Genomic DNA, 26,615 nt, shown 5'->3' with positions numbered 1-26,615 from the left:
GTAAGTAGTGTTTCCTTGAGTTCTGTGAGCAGCTCTAGAAAATTAATTGAACCTGAGGAGTGGGTCATGGGAACCTTCAATTTATAGCCAAGTTGGACAGAAGTTGTGGGTACCTGGGGACCTATAGATACTACTTGTGATTGGTATCTGAAACAAGGTGGGAACAGTCTTGAGACACTGAGTCCTTAACCTGTGGGATCTGACACTATCTCCAGGTAGATAGTGTTAGAATTGAGTTAAACTGTAGGACACCCAGCCGGTGTCACAGAGGACTGCTTGTGTGGGGAAAAGCCTCCACACATTTGGTTGACCATAAGTATTAGAAGTGAAGTGTTCCCTGTGACTGTAAAGGAGACACACAGGAAAGAAAGACATAGAAGGAAAGAAGAACTTGCTTTCCATTAAAAGGTGATTTGTGCCATTCTACCACCCCATATTTAAATTTTAAAAATAATGCTTATACTTACAATAACCACTGCATTTATACTAAAAGTTAAACAAACATAGTAAATGTGGTTACATTTTAGTTCTGAATTCACTCTTTATACAATCTTATCATTGGAAGAAGCTGAAGAAAGGTGTGATTCATAAGTTTCATTACATGTGTATTTGCTCTGAGGAACACTGAGAGATGATTTTCCCTTTTGGCTGTTTAGCCAACTTAATACACGTGCAAGTGCTTTTAGGATAATGCCACAATGGACATGCATCTTTTAGGCTGCCATCTTGGGAGAAACACTCAGTTCACTGTTTTGAGGGAGAGAAATAGATTTGAAATTCTTTTTACTCCATGTTTAGAAATCCTGCTACAATTTTTAAAAATCTTTCTTTCTCTAAGTCATTGTCTGTGTTATAATTTCAACAGTGTCTCACTGACTTTGGCCATCAGTGAAATAAAAGATTCTTTCAAGGAACTGGCTAACGAAACAAAGAATACTGGTAATAATGTTTTGGTTCATTTTGTCATAACAAAGATTTCATTTATACTTTTCACTGATTGCCTCCTTGAAATCCATGCAAAAAGAGGTCAAGTGATCCTGTTTATTTTGATGAAATCTGTAACTAAGATGTCAGCTGTATCACTGAATGGTCATATTTGGTTGGGTTTGGGTCTTGGAATACAAAGAAAGGCAACCATTGGAAAATGTCAGAAAATATTTTTAAAGGCAAATAAAATGACATAGCCTGCTTCCTCTACAACCAGGTAAGGATGAGGACTCAGAGCCTGCATACTGCCCCAAGGGAGTTTCCCTCCACACCTGCCGAGGTAAAGATGCAGAGCCTGGGTGTTAAGACCAAAACAAGGCTGATTCTTTGCCTTGATTTCTACCTGTGGGGAAAGAAAAAGTTCAAGGCCTAATCATTCTCCCTTTAAAAATGTAAATTAGAACATGAACCCCACCCCCTTACCTTATTAGAAAACAAACCCAAGTCCCCCTTGCTTTGCCCCCTCTCAGGCCTCCTGTCCTACATCCCCCCCCATCCCCCCCACCCCCCGCCCCCGGCTCTCACTGGTTCCTACCAGGCTCAAGCACCCCACGCTTGCTCCTGTCTCAGTGACTTTGCGATTGCTCTATCCTGTACCTGGAATTCTTTTCCTCAGATACAGCCACTCAGTTTGCTCCCTCAGTTCCCTCAGTTTTCTGTTCATGTCACCTTTTTAGAGAGGTCTTGTTGGAATAGACAGTTTAAAACAGGATCTTCTCTCCTCCCATCACTTTATTAAGTTTCCTTGTATTATTTCTCTTTATACTCCTTAATCACCACCTCCTTGCATATGATGCGTTGTTTGTTTGTTGTCTCTCTGCCCCTACCAGAAATGAAGCAAAGTGGGGACATCGGCTTTACAATGTTTTTCCCAGAACTATGTCCCTAGCACATAGTAGGATCTCGAAAGTTGTTAAATGAATTGTTAACTGAAATCAGCAAGCTTTATTTTCCTTTTTACCTCAAACATCCGAAGTGAGCAACAGAATGGCTTTATTGCTTCAATAAGCAGGAAATAGGAAGGATAGAAAGGTCAGTGAGTGGAAAGTTTCGGAGAGCACTTCAGAAAGAAGAGACTGAAGACACAACCCATGATTTGGGTTAGCCTGAGAAGTTGTGAGTCTGAAGTTACGCTCTGATCACGACATTAGTTTTCAACTTGACCCAACATTTTTCATTTACTTCTATGTCTTCTATTTACTTCATGTTTCCTCTTCTGAAAAGATTTAGGCTGTATAATCATGAAGTTAAACTGATACCACCTCCTTCTTAAAAGGAAAGAGAACAACTAACGTGCTTTGATTACTGCTAGAAACTTTTATTTAGAAATTATTTTTGTGGACTCATTTTTAATATAGCTTCTATATAATGGCTTTTAACTTTCAATATAGAACATGCTTAAAGGGATAGATCTAGAACAATCTGATCTGATACTTGGGACTTTCTAGCATTCATATTTTTGTTCAGGAAAAAGGAATGACGAGTCTGCTAAGAATGAGAACGTGAAAGAATGTGGTGACGGCACACTACTATTCATTTCAACATCTCTGAAAATCACGCTTCCTTTATTATTATTATTTTTTTGTGTGAAGCCAAAAATATGCCTACCATTATAAGCAACTTATGATCCATATCTGGCATGCTTTTACGAATAAGAAAGCTATGTTCTGACTTGCTTTTCTATTTTCATTGTGCTGAACTTAGGGTTTTTAATCTTCCTTTATAGAAACGGAGAGAGAGAGAGAGAGAGAGGTCTTTTGCAGTACTAGAATAGATTTACAATTTTAGAATTTTTACCCTTAAAGCCAAGGTGTCTATGTCTATGTCTATATCTATACAATAAATTAGTTTCCTTATAAAATACTATGTGTATTTCATGTTTAAGCATGTTCTTTGCTCCATAACATTTTATATACATGATCTTAGATGTGTAAGTTGTCAGGAGCTTAGGTAAGAAGTAACAAATAATTTACATTTTTTCTTCCTTAGAGTTAACCTAATGGCACAGACATATGTCTTAATTCCCATAACTTAAACTCCATATATCTGTTCAATAAGACCTGCCCAATTTGATTCACAGTATTGCATTTTGAGGTACCATGGTTGAAATGAGTTTTTATTTCCATAGTGATTCCTGACCATGAGGGCAGCTACGGGCAAAATTTAATTTCTGATTTCTCTAGAAGGGGTGATAACAAGCAAGTGAATTGTAATTGAATTCTGAATATGAACAAAACACGAAAGATAAATTGAGTTTGCAGATGTGCACACATGCATTATGTTTAGAGTTCAATGCTATTTTGTTTTCTTTCTAAATGAGAAAATTACGTCCTTTGAATTTTTCAAGATGTGGATGTGTTGGTAATGTCCTGGCCACTTCTGTCTGCAAATAAATTTTTATTGCTCAACTTGTCTTTTCTGTAAGGAAATTATTTATCTTTACAACCAAATTATTTCACTATAGCCTGAAAACACATTGGATACTTGGTGATCCTACTTGGGTGCTGCTATGCTAATTGAATATTTTTCTTATTATTGCCAAACTCAGTCATTTTGGGGGATAAACTTAAAATATATATCTATTAAGTGCTAAAACATAAAAAAAATCAAACCTAGCCCCTGACTTTGAATTCTTTTCTAATTAAAAAAAAAGAAATGTCCTTAGTTATTATGATTTTTTTTTTTTTTTTTTTTTTTTTTTTGCGGTACGCAGGCCTCTCACCGTTGTGGCCTCTGCCGTTGCGGAGCACAGGCTCCGGACGCGCAGGCTCAGCGGCCATGGCTCACGGGCCCAGCCGCTCTGCGGCATGCGGGATCTTCCCGGGCCGGGGCACGAGTCCGTGCATCGGCAGGCGGACTCTCAAGCACTGCGCCACCAGGAAAGCCCTATTATGATTTTTTAAAAATCAAGTTCTTAAGTGGAATTAAGTGTATTTTAAAATAATAATAGAGTGAGAAGATTTATAGGTTGCACGTTAAATAATTAACGTATTAAATTAATTAAATCTAGCAACCTTCATCACCTAACCATCTTAAGTAACTTTCCTCTTGCCAAAACAAGAGAAAGTTATTCCATTTAATGCTCAAATTTTTCTACAGAGAAGTTTCTTCTAGAGAAGAAAACAGTATATAGATAATATGCCCTAGTGCATTTAATAATCAGTTCTCTGTATGCCCAGCTTAATAATCAGTTATAACAGCTGAATTCTCTTTCCAGTTGTTAAGATATGTTTCATCAATTTTACTTCAGAATATTTATCATAATATTAATAGATACAATCTACTGAGCATTCACTGTACAGCAGACATGACCAATATATCCTAAAAGGTATGTGCTATTATATTTCCACTTAATAGAGAATAAAGCCAAACTTAAAAATCACAAACACAGAGTTGGTAAGAGAAGTAAGCAGAATTTTAACACCAATCTGTCTTACTATAAGCCTATGCTTATACTGCTTGTTATTTATTACATAGGGAAGGTATGTGTATCGATCCCTTACTTAGTAGCACCTGTTATGTAGAGCGGAATGCATGTTATTTATTCCTCACCATAGTGCTACCTAAGATGAGCATTTGTTCCAGAAATCTGAATTCTCCTCTCATACTAGGTATATAACCTTGGGAAACACAGGTAACCGCTTCATGATTCTCTAACCAATGATGTAGTCTCCACTCATGAAACAAAATATCTAACAGACTCCCCGGCAGTGACTGCCATTGCCTATAACACTCTTCTCCACAATCCAGCCCCTATGTCTTGTGCAGATTCTCTGTTGAGAAGGCAACATAATTGACAGTTATATCTTTCCCCCTACCCCAGTGTCAGACCCTGACTTTGGTAAAGCCCACCCTCTTAAGCCATAGACTCTGGAGAATATTTACATGGATCCTTCCTCTAAAAAGGTTTCAGATGCTTGGTCAAGATCATTTCCAAGTTAACCTCCAGCTTTGTTTTTGGTTTGATGCTTGATTGTCTATAGAAGCACAGTTGCTTTCACTGAGGCAGTTTATATTTGAAATGGATGTTGGTATAGTAACATCTTGTTAAAGAGGTATCCTTCTGTGAGGACTTCATTTAGCCCCAGCTGAAGAAACAAAATGAAGGAATAGGATGAAGACATTCTCAAAGCTCAACATCCCTAAAGGCAAATGTACAGAAATATCTGCTAAGCCAAATCACAAGAGATTTATTCGTGCTCAGTAGCTTTGCTTTCTTTTTCTGCTTCTCTGAGGTAGAAGACATGATTCAGCAGAGCCAGGAATAGGGAACTTAAAGGGAACTTAAAGTATAGAGTTCATCTTGCTCTTCTGAGAGAAAGTCTCCCTATGGTACAGGAAGAAGGATGAGGTGAAGAGGAAAAGCCAAGAGAAACATCCACAATTGATCTTAATGTCTGGCTGCATGGAATGCTAGAAATATTTCTGGGCATATCTGCCCAGATGCAAGAGAGGACGTAAGAGGAAAGAAGTTAAAAATGGAATGAAAGGCAGACAAAAAATGAAACTATGACAAAGAGTGTTAGAAATTACAGGGATTATGAAGAGCCTAAGAGATGTTAAAGTTGGTTAAATGGGGGTTATGTTTTCCTCTTAGGAGGCAAGGAATAAAATGAGTGAAGTTATAAATGGAGTCCATGAGTCCACTAGCAATAGTTATAAATATGGAAAAGTAATGCTTATGAATCTGGGGGTGAGAAGGTGGAGAAGATAGGGCAAACTGTCCTTATTCTTCAAATAATGTTACTGAGGCATTGCTGCCACCTGGTGGCCAACAGCAACTTTAATTCTAGCGACTTCCTGTTTCAGGGAGAGGGTTCCAATACTTTTTTTAAAAAGACATGAAAAAATAGAGTCACTGCCATTCCTGCCCCTCCGACCTCTAGGCTGTGCTGTCTTCCAAGGTTCCCCCACTTGCAGGAGCCTGTGCTTCTCTCAGTGGGTACTTATCTCTTACAGATGAGAGCAGAAGATCACTTCTTAAAGATTGTATTTTGCACCTCTGGTTATGTATCATAGTATTTTTCCTGTTTAGATGGATCATCTTTAATTTTTAAATTTGCATATTTGATTGGCTCCCCTATATGAAAAGTTAAGCACTCGATTTTTCTTGTAAGATTTTCAATAAGCACTTGGCAACATTTCACTTTTTAACTTCACAGCATGATTTGACGAGATGTTTTCTCACAACTGCTCTGTGCTAAAAGGGTCAGCAAGTGACTCTACAGTCCCAAGCTCTGAAGAAAGTGTACATTGAGAGGGATGGAAAGAGGATGTAGAGAAAAATGCAAAAGAGACCTTTTTGCAGCTTAGATCTTTGTTGACTTGGCCTCAAAGCCCTGGAACTCGATACCACTGTGGATTTACAGAGCTACTGATTATATTTATAACGAGTTGTCCCTTTAGTTTTTTCCACCATTGTTAATTATATTGCAGAAAATCTGCCTTCCCAGTGTTATTGGGTAAGATCACCATGTTTAGTGAAATAATCTCAAAATCACCAACCCTATGCTTTTGCCTTAAAACAATAGGAGGCAGATCTACAGACCTAGAACTAGACTACTGTAGTCACAGGTTCTGAATTCACACTCATTTCTCTTCCTCCCTGATAACTGGCTCATCCAATTAATTCATAATGACGGCGTCTGCTTCCTGAACTCTGATAACGTAACACAATCATAGCATAAGCAAATGTAAAATAGATGTGAGTTTTTCATGTAACCCTTTAATTTCTTCTGTCAGAAATGTCCTCATTTCTTTTTTTTTTTTACATTTTAATAGCTCTATTTAAAGAGTTCTTCATGGGTCCCCTTTTCCCCCTTAATAAATGGAAGAAGTGTGTAACTGTCAAGAGGAAGGAAAAGTGTAGATGTACGGGATGAGGCTCTCATCGGCATATTCCTGATTGAAGTTGGTTCTACCAGTAACATCATATTGCTGATTTCCAGATACTACAAGTGTCTTCCATTAGCAATTCAAGTACAGGAGGAGCCCCAAAGGGGTAACAATATGAATGCATTTGGGGTAGATAAGATTTCCAAATAGAAGAAAAGTAGTGCTGAATCAGACACAAAGAGTTTGAATATTTGACTCTTCTGCTTTCTCACCTTATCTAGTCCTTCTTTAGTGTAAGGGAGGCCTGCAAATCAGTTAGCCATATATTACCTTCACAAATTTCTTTTTTATGTCTGCTCTGATTTATTTAATATTTTTCTTTAAATTCACTTTCTTATTTAGCTATTTTCTAATCAATATAATGCATGAAATGACAATTTTGGTGTTAATTTTTATAATTCTTATTCAAATAAACACATAACTATTAAAGTAAAAATAAAAAGCTACCACTCAAAAGCCAAAACCTGGAAGTTGCAGGGAAAAAAATAAAAATAGTAGTTTTCCACATTCTAGGTATCTGTCTCTCTTCTCTCTCTCTCGATTTCTCACTCACTTTCTCTCTCCCATACACACATAATGCCAATCTACCACTGGAAATATATTGCACTAAAAATTTAGGAAGAAAACTGAAAGAAGAGGGAATGTGAAAAATATAATACTTTAAAGAGTTCAAAGCACATTCACATATAAACTCCCATTTCTGGCCATAATGGAATAACAAGGACCAGACTCAACCTCTTGCACAGAAAACTAGATGAAACACATAAAATAACTATTTTTAGACTTTACATAACAGATAATCCAGCATTATGATCCTTAAGAGAAGGAAAAAATTGATATGAGCCTTACAATCTCCCTAGGTTCCTGCCTGGAGGCAATTTCTGTACACTGTCCATACCAAGGGGAAACCCAAACAGAGTTCAATGGTCTTAGGGAGTTAGGATCCAGAAATGGAAGTTCAGAGATGCTGAGATGACTGAAAGTTGCAGGGCAGAGTTACAGAAAGCACAGAGCTATGAAAAACAAAACAGAACAAAACAGCTACAAATATCTGTATTGAAATCACTTTGAGTCTTGGTTGAGTAGGGGTCAGTGCTTATGAGAACAAAACTCTACTATGTCAGGCAAAGAGCAGTCTGGGAGCTGTAAGCCTAATAATTCCTAGAGCTCACAAAAGTCAGAATGTCCCCTGAGAACCAACTAATCAGGCTGAAGGGTCCTCAGTCATCACTCGGGGGCATTCAGTGGCGACCCCAAAGGGTCATACCTTAGTAATAGAGCTAAATTATCTCTGGAGGGAAAGCTACTCAAAATCTTCCCTAACAAGTCTAAAAAGCAAGACTCAAAGTGATTAAACTGATCTGCAACTTAATTGTCGGCCAAAATACTATTTAAAAAAGACAAGAAAATCCAAACATTCAACAAGGTAGGATCACAGCGTCCAAAATCTAATCAAAAATAATTGGGGCTTCCCTGGTGGCACAGTGGTTGGGAGTCCGCCTGCCGATGCAGGGGACACGGGTTCGTGCCCCGGTCTGGGAAGATCCCACGTGCCGCGGAGCGGCTGGGCCAGTGAGCCATGGCCGCTGAGCCTGCGCGTCCGGGGCCTGTGCTCCGCAACGGGAGAGACCACAACGGTGAGAGGCCCGCGTACCGCAAAAAAAAAAAAAAAAAAAAGACATTACAAACAGGAAAATGTGACCCATAACTATGAAAAAAGTTAAAAGAGAATATAAGCATAATGAGGAGAGAAGTTGAAAATATAAAAAATAGACCGCTGGCAACTTCACACACACATTTTACTTTGACCCTTACACCAATCAATTAAGGCATAGCACAGTTTTATTTAACCTCATTTTATAGATGAGAAAATGAAGTCACAGATATAGTAAATGAATTGCCCAAAGGACAAAGGCCCAATAATTTTTTAACTCAAACTAGAACCTAAGTCTTCTGAATCCTTAATGTCCTTAAGTAGATAATGGCAGGAATCTCAGTTAAAGGAGGCTGCTGTGGATATTAGTTTCCTATATCAGTCACAGGGCAAAAATATTAAGGAAAATTGGGCAAGTGTATGTGCATGTCTGTGTGTGTGTGTGTGTTTGTGTGTGTGTGTGTGGTATGTACCTTTGTGTACATGCATTGTGGCTGTGCTGTGTAGATTATGTGATTTGACACAATAATTACTCTTATTATCATAAAGTCCATTTTATCATGCTGTGCTCAAACCTCAGCATTGTTACCATTATAGAGATGACTTCTGAGGAAACTAGGACTAACTTCTCCCCAGTTCCAAACGCAGGGCTCCAAAACATTGCTCTGAAAACAGTACTGGAGAAAAAGAAGCAGGACATTAGCTCTACAACTAAGAGCCACTCTTTTGTGTTAAGGTCAATATAACTCAGGAAGAGTTTAAAAATTGAACTGACATAATTTTTGGTACTGAAGATTTCTGAAAAATCAGCAATGTGTCTTGAAAATTTCCATATAACTCGTCTTGGAGTAAGAGCTCTGACTAGAAGGTGTATTAAGGGCTATTATAATTCTAATGCTTTAAAGTAGATAACTATTCTTGATCAATGTTTGTTAACACCTTTGAGTGTTAGATCCTATGAACGGGACGTGAACTTTGGATACAAACTTTCTTTTTGGGCTGTACTCTAAAATATCTATGATTTTACTATCATTTTTATGTTACATTTGGAGGAGTATCAAAATGTTCTCTTTTTATGCTGTACTCTATACAATTTAGGAGTTTACTATTTATTATTGAGTTACATTATATTTAGAGACAGGTGCACTAGGGCTAATATAAGACCTCGCTAATTTGAACACTGTGTTTCCTTATTAGTGTACTATAAAATGCATATGTGTATATAATTATTTACAACTTATATAATAGTATATGAATAATATTACACATATATGCATATATACCCATACATACATTTATGCACATGTATGCATGCACACGTGTACACACATATAATATGTTCGAGAAACACTATGCTTTCTTGAAGTTTCACAATGCCTACCACCATATTAAAGGGTCTGCAAAATTGTACCATAAGTTTTCGTGCATTGGTGAAGTTCTCAGACCTTGGAATCTGATTTTGAAAAATAACTATTAATATCTTGCAGAGCTACTATTCCCCAGAATCTAGTTTGAAAAATACTATTAAAGATGCTTGCTTCAAAGCTTTGGTGCTGAAATAAGACTGTTTGGGTACAAACCCAAATTTATAGCTTACTTATCACTTAATCCTGTGTGGCTCAGTTTCCTTATACAAAAAAAGGATATTAAAAGTATCTATCTCATAGATTTGTGTGAAAGTTTAAATTATAAACTTCATTCCAATGACTATCTAGCACAGAGTAAATACTTAATAAATATTAGCTATATTGGCTAAGATTTGATAAAATGATAAAATTGTGAGAAAAATTTTCTTGTTAAAAACAGTGGGTGATCAGTGCAAGCAAACCTTGAGACAACTCAGAGTGAAAGGATACATCATGTTTAACATTCAAAAGAAGGGACATGGGTAATTTTCATTCACTTGACTCCCTTTACATCCAAAGTGAAATCACAACATATCCCAATGTGGTGGCTTTCCCAGTTTCAAAAGGAAAGATACAAAACGACTTATTTACAAATCAGAAATAGGCCCACAGACATAGAAAACAAATTTATGATTACCAAAGGGGAAAGGCGGAGGGAGGGATAAATTAGGAGTTTGGGATTAACATATACACACTACTGTATACAAAATAGATAATCAACAAGGACCTTCTGTACATCACAGGGAACTATAATCAATATTTTATAATAACCTATAAGGGAAAATAATCTGAAAAAGAATATATATATATATTCTTTTTCAGATTAATCACTGTGCTATACACCTGAAACTAACATGACATTGTAAATCAACTATACTTCAATTAAAAAAATAGAACCTGGTCAACTGCCAGGCCAGATGATGCAGACAAGGAGAGAGGTGGAGTCAAGCATTGATGTTAGTTGGATGAGATGGCCTTATGGGTACCAAGCCATCAGGAAACTCCCAGACTTTATGTGCAAACATCTGCAGGCAGGGCTTGCATCACCGAATTCAATGAAACGAGCCCATCGTTAGTACTCAATAAAGTTACTGAATCCCAAAATCTTACTGGAATGTCTACATTTTGAAAGTCTGCTAATAAATAATGAAGCCACATTTAACCAAGAAAAAAAAAGAGGATCTCTACTAGTCTATTGAGACAAGTAGAGATTTCTCTGTTAAATGGAACCAAAAATCTATCACTTTAACTGGAAATAATAACTGACTCCCAAAGCAGTAACAAAATAGAATGTTATAGTTTGAAATGTCTGCTTCATTTAAACTTAGGTAAGGTGTTTTCAAAATATCCATTTTTAAATCTTAAAACACTGTATTATGTTTCTCTCAAAATTAATCCTACCATAAAATGTGGAGATGTGGAGAGTGAATCTAGTGGTAGAGGATGCCTTTCACTCAACTCTTTTAACTTTACTTGACGTTGGTAATATCCACGAAATAATCACTTGAACATTTGAAGCCACAACTTAGGAAATGGCACTGATACACACAGAGGGAAATTTTGACATTCCTCTTTCAAAAATAAAAAGCCAAAAATTTCAGAAAAGTTTGCTGCATTCTTACCTAATAACAGCCCTCAAACATGGACAATAGAGTTCCATTTGCCAGAAAACATTTCAAATGAAATTATTCCCTATGAATCAGGTTGTCTTAAAGGCAGACAATTCTAGATTTGCACTGAATTCCCCGACTTTCAAGCTTTGTGAATATGAGCTAGTTATTTAGCCACTCAGTGACTTGTCTTACCAGTAAAAGGAAATTATGCTGCCTACTGTATGACACTGTAGAGGTGAGAAATCAATGGGACCATACATGCAAAGCAGAGGGCTTAGCAAAGTGTAGGTATCATCCCTTTCTACCCATCAGCTGGCAACATGAAATGAAGTATTTATAAACTGAAGCACATTATAAAACATTCTTTTACAAAACAGAAATAGACCCACAGACATAGAAAACAAACTTATGGTTACCAAAGGGGAAAGGGGGGGAGAGATAAATTAGGAGTTTGGGATTAACATATACACACTACTATATATAAATAAAATAGATAACCAACAAGGACCTACTGTATGGCACAGGGAACTATACTCAATATTTTGTAATAACCTATAAGGGAAAAATCTGAAAAATTATATATATATATATATATATATAGTTTTTCTTTGAGTATATATAAGTATATAAAAACATATATATATATAAGTATATAAAACATATATATATAAGTATATATATATACTTATATATATATATAAGTATATATATATACTTATATATATATATAAGTATATATATATAACATATATATATATAAGTATATAAAAACAATATATATATTGTTTTTCTTACATATATTTTATATATATATAATATATATATTATATATATATATATACACATATATATATAATCACTGAATCACTGTGCTGTATACCTGAAAGTAACAACATTGTAAATCAACTATACTCAAAGAAAAACAAACATATTCTTTAAAAATCATTTCATGGCATCTTTTCGCACTCTGGATCCTGTGGGGCTTATGTCTATTAATGATTGGATTTAGCCTGTACTTGCTCTGTCATTGATCTTTTTATGTCCATACAATGCTGGCTGACAAAAGAGTATGTTTACAAAAATCATTTTTCAGCCAGTTGTCTATACTTCAGAACTCAAATGACCACTGAAACCATCTTAAATGGAACTGCTCTTTCTGGAAACTAGGGCCCAAATTTTATGCACACTGTGATATAAAATACCATGCAAATCTTCTCTCTGTAATCTAGGATCACTGTATGTTTTTGTGAATACCTACTTAGTCTTGTTTATAGACCACTAGGGACGAGTGATATCATGGAATCAGGCTGCAACCTCTTTCTATACCCTTGTGTGAAGAGTGATAGGCTACCCATAATACGATGGTTTTAAAACAACCATAATCTACAGCAAGAAACTCATTTTACTTTTCAGACTATTACACATGCACACACACACACACACATATGTACGTACACATATGTACATGCACATAACTGTAAACAAAAATTTCACAACATAATACTTTCTCTTATAAAGTCTGAGAGATTCTATTGCAATTCTACTCTATTTTATTCCATTTGGTATTTTGATGCTGATTATGGAACACAAAATTAATTTCACATATTCCCAGAGAATTAGAGACCTTAAGAGCACATGAAATATTGAAATGGAGCAGGACCCTATGGTCCTTGTCTCCCATGCCCTCTGCCTGCCTTTTGTCTGTGGAAAAACTTTAGTCAAAGAATAAGTTTAATCAGAGAAGTGAGAAAATGCAGAAGCAAAGGAAAACAGTCCAACAAGACTAAGTAATAACTAAGTTTAGTCATTACGCACAGTCAAGGACCTTTACTTCCTCTTCATGGGCTATAGATAATATTCTGAGCCATATCCTGTGAGCTGTGTGGTAGATACTGAAATCCCCACCAGGTGGATGAAGTTAACTACATGATGACCAGATTGTAACCATGACATAAGCTGCCACGATTCTGAGAATTGGCCTCAAGGAAATGGGAACAAACTGACCTCGGAACTGAAGACTAACTGTACTTAAGACAATCAAGGTGACGCTGGTCAGACCACCGCATGACCAATTTCAAGATGACTGTCGGAGCTGGCTGTGCTGTTTCTGCATGTAGCCCCCTCCCTTCACCTATAAAAGCTCTTGCTCGCTGGTTGTCGGGTGGGGGGAGTCAGCCGTTGGGCAGGAGTCTGCCTTCCCATCCTCCCAACCCCCCAGTTGCTGGCATCCAAAATAAAGCAAACTTTCCTTTCCACCAACCTTGCCTCTTTAATGGCTTTTGAGGGGCGAGCAGCCGGACTCCACTTTCCATTACAATATCGTATCATTCTCTCCTTCCCCCACAAATTTTTCTATTCTTGTTGTATAAAATCTTCCACACGTGGTTAACTTTGGCATTGGTCTTCCCAGTAAAATGCCTAAATCAGGTTGCAGAAACAAAAATCAGATAACTAAGGAGAGGGTTCTCTAAATGAGAAATGCTAGGCATCAAGGCCAAATTCATGATGCTGCCTTCTAATGTTATCCATGATTAGCACCATGATGGCCACCAGACATCTCCTGCCCACATTACACCAATTATAAATTTGTTTTTACAATGAACGGTCACTTCATAAACATAATGCATGAAAGATACATTTCCCATGCTGTTCTCCACAGACAGCTGGGGAGGAAAAGTCTGATTCTTTATACAAAGTCTCCTTGTTGTCAGTACATATGGTCTGTAGTTTCCAGACAGGGTGTCACCCCAGAAGTTGGCAAAAAGGTACAGGAAAATGTCAGCTTTTGCTACTGATGTTAAATGAAGTTCACTGCTTAGAGCAGTCCAGCCTCTAGCTGCGTTTGTATGTGGGCTTACTGGTGATGGGGCAATATCTTTCCAATTTCAAGGGAGCAAATGTAACTTTAATGCAAGAAAAAACTAGGTGTAAAGCAGAAGGCAATAGAGAAAAATGATGACTGAAAAAGTATTACTGCTTTGAGCAGAACTCCAGGCTTAATATAAGCAGCATGATGACTTTCAGCTCTGTTTCTTCAGGGGAACTGGGAAGAACGGCCTACACCTTAGCCTGACAACATTTTCCATTAAAATAATCTAATTCTCTTTGTTCTGAATTTAGCCTTCTGATAGAACGATTTCCATTGTCGATCGTTTCTAATAGACATTCCTGGTAGAAAGAGAGTACAGTGAACATTCCAACTCCTCGGCAGTTCTTTATCAGTATAAGTTAATGCAATAGAATCTTGGCTACTAAATGAAGGCCACAGATGTTTAAAGAGGCTAAGAAACTTTAAGAGCATTTCAATTCCTTTCTTTTACAGATATGGAAATTAAGAACCAGAGGGTGATATGACTTTCCAAAGCTGCAGATTACAAGTTTATCTGTGTTGAGATAGTCTCCCCACACCAGATTACTCAAGAGTAAATGGAAATAATTCACAATCTTCCCACATTGTTTTTCAGTTTCACTGGGGGAAAAAATGCCATTTCTGAACATGCAAATCTGAGACTTTTCCCCATCAAAACACCATCAAAGGATAGCCAGTAGTCCCAATGTGAGTGACGAGAATTTTGTTCTGAGATCAGAGAAATCTGAATCTAAACCCAGCTGTGTGACATCAGGAAATTTGTACGATTTTTCTAAACTTCAGTTTTCTTATCTTTAAAATGGGAATATTAATGCTACATTAATATTAATGTAATACTTCATAATGTTAATACTATATTAACCTACATGGTTAGTATAGCATTATAGTAAATATACAACAGATACTCAATAAATGTTAGTTATTATTAAAATATTATTTCATTCTCTCATGCCTGAACTCCCTATCATGTAAGTCAGAGACTCAACTTCTATTCTTATTTTGGAGTCCAGGTTTTGGACCTGGGTAGGACTAATTTGTTTACTGTAGCAATTGTCAAAATGTGGCCTCCAATCACCTGGGAGCTTGATAGAAATGCACATTCACAGGCTCAATCCCCAAACACCTGAATCAGACACTCCAGGGATGGAATTCAGAAATCTGTGTTTTAAAAAGCCCTCCAAGGGATTCTGACGCACACTAAAGTTTGAGAGGCACTGGCTTCCTAGATTCAGATAGGGTGGAGGTAAAGATGGGTAAAGGGCTGTGGGCTCAGATCAAGGAATCCTGCTTGAAGGCAACGTCTTATCCGAGAAGACTGGACAGGCATCAAAAACCAGTTGAGAGGCAAAACATCAGTTACAAGTGGCGCATCAAAGAGAAATAAATGCCTTATGTCAGGAGCTGTTCCATCTCTACGGCACCTCAACACAGAACGAAGATAGATGGGGAAGGCAATGTTTTAGGTTCTGAGCCTATCAAATGCACTGATATATATTAAATCTACTAATTCTGTTAAAGTCTAGCTTACCTCAAACAGATTCTACACAGAACAGCTATTTTGGGTAAATCATAGATCCTGTCACTGAAGGTTTTAGAGATAGGATTTTATGATTTAAAAATCGAACCCTTAGTAATTTCCTTCTATAGTCTCATGATTTTAACAATTATCCTTAGAAAAGGACTTTGAATCGCTTGGCTCAGTAACAGGGACAGAAATACTGTACTTTGGCCTGATTCAGCCCCTGTTTATTGGCCAAAGATATAGCAATTACAACAATTAGCAGTGGCTTCGTACTTCAAAAATTCTCACAGGGCCATAACTAAAACTCTCAAAGGTACATAAAATTATGTACCCTGACTATATCCATTGGTAGAGGGACAATTCTCATTACTCTGTAGACACCAGGCATTTGTTATATTTATATTTTGTACATATGTGCATAGGTACATAGGCTATGAATTAAAGGAAATAACCCATCTTCATTCTAGAGAAGTTCCCCTGTTTAGGGACATAAAATCTACAACCTCTTGCAGGTGGAATTTAGTTCCAACTCCTTTATCCAAAGGCTCAAGTCCTGGCCAGCCAGCTGTTTCTCCCATTGCTTTCCAGCATAGTCTCTGGATCTAGGCCCCTGAGGTTCCGTACAATTTCCCATGGTTCCTCATCCCATTTCAAAGTTCAATTTCTGTATTTTTTTTGCCACATAGAGCTTTTCTTTTTGGGCTGCGCCCCACGGCATGTGGGATTTTAGTTCCCAACCAGGGATCAAACCGTGCCCCCTGCAGTGGAAGCGCGGAGTTTTAACCACTGCACCGCCAGGGAAGTCACCCACATAGAGCATTTTCTACCCCCACCAAGCTATGTCCTTGATTTCCTTCAATTCATTCCCTCATCCAATCAATAAATATTCATTGTGTGCACGATTAGTATCAGACACTTATAAGTGGCAGAGGGCTGAAGAGGTCTTGTTTCTGCACTCATCTTGGCTCACAGCCTAGTGATGGGAGTCAGACAGGGTGACAGCTATTTCCTATATGGTGTGATAAGTTATAATAAGTTCCTAGAGGACAGACATCATAGACATCATTCACAACCCCTAGCACACCTGTGCTGCCCACATAGCTAGAATGTAAATTGCAGTAATATGGAGTTGAACCGCTTTTCGAGAATGGTAATATCCCATCTGAATTCATCCTTTGGGAGGAAATGCAAAGAAAGTGGAATATCTAAGGAAGGAATATCTTTTCTGAGAAACTTTGCAGTTACTTGGACTAAATACAAAGGGCATAGAAAAAGAATGAGGAAGCATTTGTGGGCTGACTCAGGAGAACCTCAAATAAGAGGTTCTTGGGCAGAAACGGGAATTCCCAGAAGGCATGGCAGAGGACAGTCAACTCAGGCTTTCTGGTTTGGAGTCCCTGGCATTCAACACAACCACTCCTGCCCCTGCCCCGTTCCCTTGAGAAAAACCTACTCCTGACTTCACCCTCCCTTACCCCATGACAGAGGATCTTTGAACTCCCAATTGCTTCTACCGTTGCTGGAAATACTTAGTGTCTCTCAGCACAAAGGCAGCTTAACGTTTTGTGGCTTTATTGGCCACACTGTTGTCTAGATGGTAAGAAAATATATTTTGCACAGTAGTTATTGCTACGTTAGAGGTTCTTACTTTCTGTGACCATGAAAATGAGTACTGAGATTCCCAGAGCTTAAAAATCAACAACCCAAAGCACATTTAATTGAAAAGGAAATAAATTCTCTCTTGCATGCCCTTTGTCATGGGATCAGATTGATTTGCCCTGTGAATCTTCAGATAAAAGAATTATTCAAGGGCATGCTGTGAGGACATGCTTGAGTCTGCTGTAACCACTGATAGAATATACAAAGTGTCAAAGAAAATGATGGTGGCACTCAGACTATGGATTGTGCTAACGCAGATCTGTAGATTGTTTAGGTCACGTGAAAGTTTGTGGACTTGGAAATTTTTATTTGGCAAACAATCGGCAGAGCTGATATATACATATACACACACATATATATATATATATATATATAACTGCAGTTTTGAGAGAAACTGGACAGTGGTTTTCAGCTTAAGTGAAGATAGTGAAGATATCACTTTACTCAGGAAGTGCAGCCCTTGTGAAAAAGCAAAGTAGGTGATGATCTGTGTGATGTGGTTGGAAGATGAGGCAACCCACATCTCTGAGATTTTCTGCTGCTAACAGCGTGTGCCTTAAATTCCACTGTTGGAGACGGAACTCTCAATTTGAATAACTCTGCTGAGAGGGCATAGCCAACTGACCAGAGTCAGTTTAAGCATAATTTGTTACTGGCCATTTACAGTTTCTGTGGAAGGAAAAATCCACCATTGAACTATTGTAGGAAAAGAAGAAAAGACATTAATTACATGCTTTCCACGTATAAACCACCGGACATTTATCTCCCTTAATCTTTACCGGAAATACGAACTGTACAGGGTTGCAGGGCTTGCTGCCACTAACCTACAGAATGCTTTTGTACAAATGGGAAAAGACTCCTGGAAACCTGGAAAGATAATGTCATAAGGCACATGGCTTAGTGAGGGGAGTGCAGGCTGGCTTTTAGTATCCACTCACACTTTTGTCCGGTACACAAGTTTTACCTCTGCTCACGATGCTCTAGAAGTAGGTATTATCACAATGAGAAAATGGAGGCTCGGGGGCTAAGTGTCCTTTACAAGGGCAGATAGTAAGAGTGGGTCAATCAAGATTTGAACCTTGGTCTATTAGATTTCAAACTTGGAATTTGTTTTTTCATCTTTAAAATTGGAATAAAATTATATTTATCTCATAGGATTGTCATGGGAGGTTAAAGAAGATGACTTATATAAAGTTTTTCACATAGTACCTAGAACACTATATCATATTAAACTATACTACCTTCTGTAGATATTTAGACTGACAAGGTTAACAGCTGGTTCTGGAACCTTGCCTCTAGTTTTGGAAACACCTCAGGATTTGATCCTTGGTCAATCCTCCCTGCAAGACTAACTCAAGGACTTGCTTAAGAGTTTATCCATACCATATCCAAAATAAATGAAAATCTACCCAATGACTATGTTCTGAATCAAGCACTTATATTACCACATCATTGAGATGGTGTGATGAGTGACCTGAGGTGATGAGAATCAGGCTACTTATTCGCACCTGAATGAGGGAGAAGGGTCATAGTTCACTATCTAGGAATGGGGAAGGAGCCATTCAGCTGTTGTCTTCCCTGAGTTGAAGCGGTCCTTTTGTACTCAGTCTGCCTCTCGTGACCACACATATGCCCCAGATGTAAAATGACTGGAATGTCAGATGCTATGACTCGGAATCATGAGACCTCCCACGTGCTGTTTCTGTGCAGGCCTGTTGTTTCCTATCTTGTCTTAAAGTCAAATATACTTAGGGCTGAGTGAAGCCCACTTTGCCTTTAGGGTTTGATTGTCATCTAAACCCAAGACTACAGTTTCTAGTAAAGCCATGGAAATGCTGCATTAGATTACTGGGCAGAGTAGAGGACAAAAGGCAGGAATCAAAAGATAACATCTCTGAGGAGAGAGACAGATCCTCAGATAAATTAAGAAATACTCTGATTTCAAGAAAATGGATCCATGCAGGTGAGAGGGAGTCCTAACAAGGAAGCCCTTGGTGCCCTCTGCTTTGCCATAAGCAAAAGACATTTGCCCAGCACCTCCAGTAAGAGGGCCACACTTGTATGTTAGCTGGATCACAACTGCCAACTTCAGTCTTTGTATTGTAACATGTTAGAGCAGGGTAGAGATATAAAGCAATAGTTATTATCTGCTTACTCTGTGCCCGAAGTTGTCTTTGGTACAATCTCTTGTAATTATCAGAAAAACCAAAACCAGAGGAGTGGTATTTTTTTCATTTTATAGGTGAGGGCACTGAAGCTCAATGGCGATAAATGAATTGCTCAAAGGAGGTCAGAGGAAATGGTGGAGTTAGTGCTGAAGCCTAGGTTGACTGATGCCAAAGTTCTTGCCTTTCTTACTCCACCAGGCTACTTCTAAAATATTAATGATATTCATTTTCACTGGTGATATGTTTTATCCAAAAATCTATAACCATTTATAGATGACTTTTATTGAGTGCTTACTATGTGCTAGGCATTGTGCTTTTAAAAACATTGTCTCATTTTATGCTCACAATACATCTGGCAGGTAGACCCCACTATCTCTTTTCACAGATGAGGAAACTGACTGAGAGAAATTAATTAAACTGCCCCAAATCACACACTATGTAGTCACACAGCTACACAGTGGTGGAGTCATATGTGAAAACATCTAGAACTCCTGCTGCAAATGGATTATGAATTCCTCTAGGCAGGAACCAGATCACGACATGTGAAAATCTCCTTAAGATGTTCAAGATAGTGGGCATCAATGAAGGTCATTGAATGGACTACGACAGAACCTGGCTTTCCCAGGGAGTTAAAGTCTGAAAATCGGACTGGTCCATTAGTTATAATAGAAAAAGACTGGAAACAACCCAGATGCTCATCAACAGAGGATGGATGGAATAAACTAGGTATGCCTAAATAGTGGGCATGCTTAAGGAAGCATGCCAAGCTTAAGCAAGTTAGGAATATCTCTCTATATTTTTATGGAGCTATTGCCAAAATATATTGTTAGTTGAAAATTTTTAAAAAACCTAGCAAGTTATACAAGGGTGTGGATATTATGTTACATTTTGTGCAATGAATGTATATATGTATATGATTTAATATATAGATGTTTAAAGTAAAAACTAATAAGTATGTTACCTGTGAGGGAGAGAGGAAACAGCGTAGGGGCAGGGATGGAAACTAAACTTCTCTAAAACTGAATATGCTTTATTTTGTGGTTTTGATTTTGAAATCATACTTATATTTCACACAATTTAAAAAAGTAAAATCAAAAGCAATCCCTAAAAATAATGGTTATCAAAACTAGAAACAAATGAACCAAACTATATATCAAGTAGGCATCAATGACATGGGGAAAGATTCACTTCAAGTGGCTTTAAACCATAGTATTTTGACTGTACATTCTAATGATAAGAAAGAAAACCACAAAGAAATTTTTAAATGCATTCAGTAGGTTTGTTATTACTAGAAATATTGTTATTGTTATTTTGAAACTATTAAATATATTGAAATAAAGCAAATAATGAATTCTATTAATGTTCTCATGAGCCAAGATATTTTCAGAGGAAAAGATATATAAATATAAAACCAAGGAATTTAAGTAAAAATACTGGAATTTTTTATTTGAATTGGTGAAAATATCAGCGTGAACTTAGGAATGATGTTTATTTTTCTAAAAAATAGATATTTTCTCACTTGTTCCACTAAAAAATCCTAGAAGCATTGAACACCAGGCAACCATGAACATTCCTGGTGCCCAGACTGTGGTTTACAAATATGTATTTCCCATTAAAAGGAACTAAGACTCCTTGGAGAATTGCTGATTCCAGGTCTGGAGGAGGAAATATACAAGATGAATTCTGAGCATTACTGTTGTGCCCGAAAGCAAAGAAACTGTCAAAGAAAACTGGGTGGTGTCAAAAGAACACAGGAGCAAACTTGAAGGAGCTCCCATTGGTCAGCATCAGGAGAACCCAGGTACCAAAAAGCCAAAATAACAATAATAATAATTGCTAAGAACTGAACATGTTAAATAAAATATTTAAAAGTCAATGAATTTATGATGATATTAAAAAATAAAAGCCCAATTGTCACTCTTGGAGTTTGCTGGAATACTGACTCATTACTCGGAAAATTGAGAAGCAAAGAAAGACTTAAGCATGTATCCTGCCTTTCCTGTAAGGACTAAATTTTAAGGCATCCAAATAGTGGATGAAGAAGCTTTTCTTAATAGAAGAAGAAAATATAAGCTTTAAAAAGAATCTCATTTTGAAATTCTTAGGGAAGTAATAGATTTAGGCAATGATGATTAACTGTAATAACCTTTACATGAAAAGCTGGTATGTGTGGGGATGGGGTTACACTAGATGGATGAAACTGACAGCATGCAAACCCAGTGATCAGTCTGAGCATTACTCAGAGCGTGACATCCAGACACTATGGTTTTCTATAGTCAGAAGTATATAGCACCAAGAAAAAAAGTTTTGAATCATTAACTATGAATTTACAGGAAATATGGGAGATTAAGAAGCATGTTGAGGAGTTCATGAAGATAGAATCAGCCAAATCCAGAATGTGAGAAGTCCTAAGAAAAAATGACCAGTTTTCTTTTTTCTTTTTTTTTTGTATTTAATTAATTTTTTTATACAGCAGGTTCTTATTAGTCATCAATTTTATACACATCAGTGTACACATGTCAGTCCCAGTCACCCAATTCATCACACCACAACCCCCACCCCCCACTGCGTTCCCCCCTTTGTGTCCATACGTTTGTTCTCTATATCTGTCTATTTCTGCCCTGCAAACTGGTTCATCTGTACCATTTTTCTAGGTTCCACATATATGTGTTAATATACGATATTTGTTTTTCTCTTTCTGACTTACTTCACTCTGTATGACAGTCTCTAGATTCATCCACATCTCTGCAAATGACCCAATTTCGTTCCTTTTCATGGCTGAGTAATATTCCATTGCATATATGTACCACATCTTCTTTATGCATTCATCCGTCCATGGGCATTTAGGTTGCTTCCATGACCTGGCTATTGTAAATAGCGCAGCAATGAACATTGGGGTGCATGTGTCTTTAGAATTATGGTTTTCTCTGGGTATATGCCCAGTAGTGGGATTGCTGGGTCAGATAGTAATTCTATTTTTAGTTTTTTAAGGAACCTCCATACTGTTCTCCATAATGGCTGTATCAATTTACATTCCCACCAACAGTACAAGAGGGTTCCCTTTTCTCCACACCCTCTCCAGCATTTGTTGTTTATAGATTTTCTGATGATGCCCATTCTAACTGGTGTGAGGTGATACCTCATTGTAGTTTTGATTTGCATTTCTTTAATAATTACTGATGTTGAGCAACTTTTCATGTGCCTCTTGTCCATCTGTATGTCCTCTTTGGAAAAATGTCTATTTAGGTCTTCTGCCCATTTTTGGATTGGGTTGTTTGTTTTCTTAATATTGAGCTGCATGAGCTATTTATATGTTTTGGAGATTAATCCTTTGTAACTTGCTTCATTTGCAAATATTTTCTCCCATACTGAGGGTTTTCTTTTCGTCTTGTTTGTAGTCTCCTTTGCTTTGCAAAAGCTTTTAAGTTTCATTAGGTCTCATTTGTTTATTTTTGTTTTTATTTCCATTACTGTAGGAGGTGGATCAAAAAAGATCTTGCTGTGATTTATGTCAAAGAGTGTTCTTCCTATTATTTCTTCTAAGAGTTTTATAGTGCCTGGTCTTACATTTAGGTCTCTAATCCATTTTGAGTTTATTTTTGCATATCGTGTTAGGGAGTTTTCTAATTTCATTCTTTTATATGTTGCTGCCCAGCTTCACTTACTGAAGAGACTGTCTTTCCTCCATTTTATATCCTTGCCTCCTTTGTCACAGATTAGGTGACCAGAGGTGCGTGAGTTTATCTCTGGGATTTCTATCCTGTTCCATTGATCTATATTTCTGCTTTTGTGCCAGTACCATATAGTAGCTTTGTAGTATAGTCTGAAGTCAGGAAGTCTGATTTCTCCTGCTCAATTTTTTTCCCTCAAGACTGCTTTGGCTATGCGGGGTCTTTTGTGTCTCCATACAAATTTTAAGATTCTTTGTTCTAGTTCTATAAAAAATGCCATTGGTAATTTCATGGGGATTGCATTGAATCTGTACATTGCTTTGTGTAGTATAGTCATTTTCACAATATTGATTCTTCCAATCCAAGAATATGGAATATCTCTCCATCTGTTGGTATCATCTTTAATTTCTTTTAACAGTATTTTATAGTTTTCTGCATGCAGTTCTTTTGTCTCCCTAGGTAGGTTTATCTCTAGGTATTTTATTCTTTTTGTTGCAATGGTAAATGGGAATGTTTCCTTAATTTCTCTTTCAGATTTTTCATCATTAGTGTATAGGAATGCAAGAGATGTCTGTGCATTAATTTTGCATCCTGCAACTTTACCAAATTCATTGATTAGCTCTAGTAGTTCTCTGGTGGCATCTTTAGGATTTTCTATGTATAGTATCATGTCATGTGCAGTGACAGTTTTACTTCTTCTTTTCCAATTTGTATTCCTTTTATGTCTTTTTCTTCTCTGACTGCCATGGCTAGGACTTCCAAAACTATGTTGAATAATAGGGGTGAGAGTGGACATCCTTGTCTTGTTCCTGATCATAGAGGAAAGCTTTCAGTTTTTCACCATTGAGAATGATGTTTGGTGTGGGTTTGTCATATATGGTCTTTATTATGTTGAGATAGGTTCCCTCTATGCCCACTTTCTGGAGAGTTTTTATCAAAAATAGGTGTTGAATTTTGTCAAAAGCTTTTTCTGCATCTACTGAGATGACCATATGGTTTTTCTTGTTCAATTTGTTAATTTGGTGTACCACATTGATTGATTTCGGTATATTGAAAAATCCTTGCATCCCTGGGATGAATCCCAGTTGATCATGGTGTATGCTCCTTTTAGTGTGTTGTTGGATTCTGTTTGCTAGTATTTTGTTGAGGATTTTTGCATCTATATTGATCAGTGATATTGGGCTGTAATTTTCTATTTTTGTAGTATCTTTGTCTGGTTTTGGTATCAGGGTGATGGTGGCCTCACAGAATGAGTTTGGGAGTTTTCCTTCCTCTGCAATTTGTTTTTCTAAATCTTCCTGGTTCAGTCTTGAGAGGTTATACCTTTCTAAGGACTTGTCCATTTCTTCCAGGTTGTCGGTTTTACTGGCATAGAGTTGCTTGTAGTAATCTCTTATAATCCTTCGTATTTCTGCAGTGCCAGTTGTGATTTTTCCTTTTTCGTTTCTTACTTTATTGATTTGAGTCCTCTCCCTCTTTTTCTTGATGAGTCTGGCTAATGGTTTATCAATTTTGTTTATCTTCTCAAAGAACCAGCTTTTAGTTTTATTGATCTTTTCTATTGTTTTCTTTGTTTCTATTTCATTTATGTCTGTTCTGATCTTTATGATTTCTTTCCTTCTGCTAACTTTGGGTTTTGTTTGTTCCTCTTTATCGAGTTCCTTTAGGTGTAAGGTTAGATTGCTTATTTGAGATTTTTCTTGTTTCTTGAGGTAGGCTTGTGTAGCTATAAACTTCCCTCTTGGAACTGCTTTTGCTGCATCCCATAGGTTTTGAATCGTGTTTTCATTGTCATTTGTCACTAGGTATTTTTTGATTTACTCTTTGATTTCTTCAGTGATCTCTTGGTTATTTATTAACGTACTGTTTAGCTTCCATGTGTTTGTGCTTTTAATGTTTTTTTCCTCTGTAATTGATTTCTAATCTCATAGTGTTGTAGTCAGAAAAGATGCTTGATACGATTTCAGTTTTCTTAAATTTACTGAGGCCTGATTTGTGACCCAAGATGTGATCTATCCTGGAGAATGTTCCGTGCACACTTGAGAAGAAAGTGTAATCTTCTGTTTTTGGATGGAATGTCCTATAAATATCAGTTAAAAGTATCTGGTCTATTGTGTCATTTAAAGCTTGTGTTTCCTTATTAATTTTCTGTTTGGATGATTTGTCCATTGGTGTAAGTGAGGTGTTAAAGTCCCCCACTATTATTGTGGTACTGTTGATTTCCTCTTTAGAGATGTTAGCAGTTGCCTTATGTATTGAGGTGCTCCTATGTTGGGTGCATATATATTTATAATTGTGATATCTTCTTGGACTGATCCCTTGATCATTATGTAGTGTCCTTCCTTGTCTCTCATGACATTCTTTATTTTAAAGTCTATTTTATCTGATATGAGTATTGCTCCTCCAGCTTTCTTTTGATTTCCATTTGCATGGAATATCTTTTTCCATCCCCTCACTTTCAGTCTGAATGTGTCCCTAGGTCTGAAGTGGGTCTCTTGTAGACAGCAATTATATGAGTCTTGTTTTTGTATCCATCAGCAAGCCTGTGTCTTTTGGTTGGAACATTTAATCCATTCACGCTTAAGGTAATTATCAATATGTATATTCTTATTACCATTTTCTTAATTGTTTTGGGTTTGTTTTTGTAGGTCCTTTTCTTCTCTTGTGTTTCCCACTTAGAGAAGTTCCTTTAGCATTTGTTGTGGAGCTGGTTTGGTGGTGCTGAATTCTCTTAGCTTTTGCTTGTCTCTAAAGCTTTTGATTTCTCCAATGAATCTGAATGAGATCCCTGCCGGGTAGAGTAATCTTGGTTGTAGGTTCTTCCCTTTCATCACTTTAAGTATATCATGCCACTCCCTTCTGGTTTGTAGAGTTTCTGCTGAGAAATCAGCTGTTAACCTTATGGGATTTCCCTTGTATGTTATTTGTTGTTTTTCCCTTGCTGCTTTCAGTAATTTCTCTTTGTCTTCAAATTTTGCCAATTTGATCACTATGTGTCTTGGTGTGTTTCTCCTTGGGTTTATCCTGTATGGGACTCTCTGCACTTCCTGGACTTGGGTGGCTATTTCCTTTCCCATGTCAGGGAAGTTTTTGACTATAATCTCTTCAAATATTTTCTCGGGTTCTTTCTCTCCCTCTTCTCCTTCTGGGACCCCTATAATGTGAATGTTG

This window comes from Leucopleurus acutus (assembly GCF_964270905.1).
Source record: "Leucopleurus acutus genome assembly, chromosome: 5".
NCBI classification, from domain to species: Eukaryota; Metazoa; Chordata; class Mammalia; order Artiodactyla; family Delphinidae; genus Leucopleurus; species Leucopleurus acutus.
Note: the sequence above shows the minus strand (reverse complement) of the source record.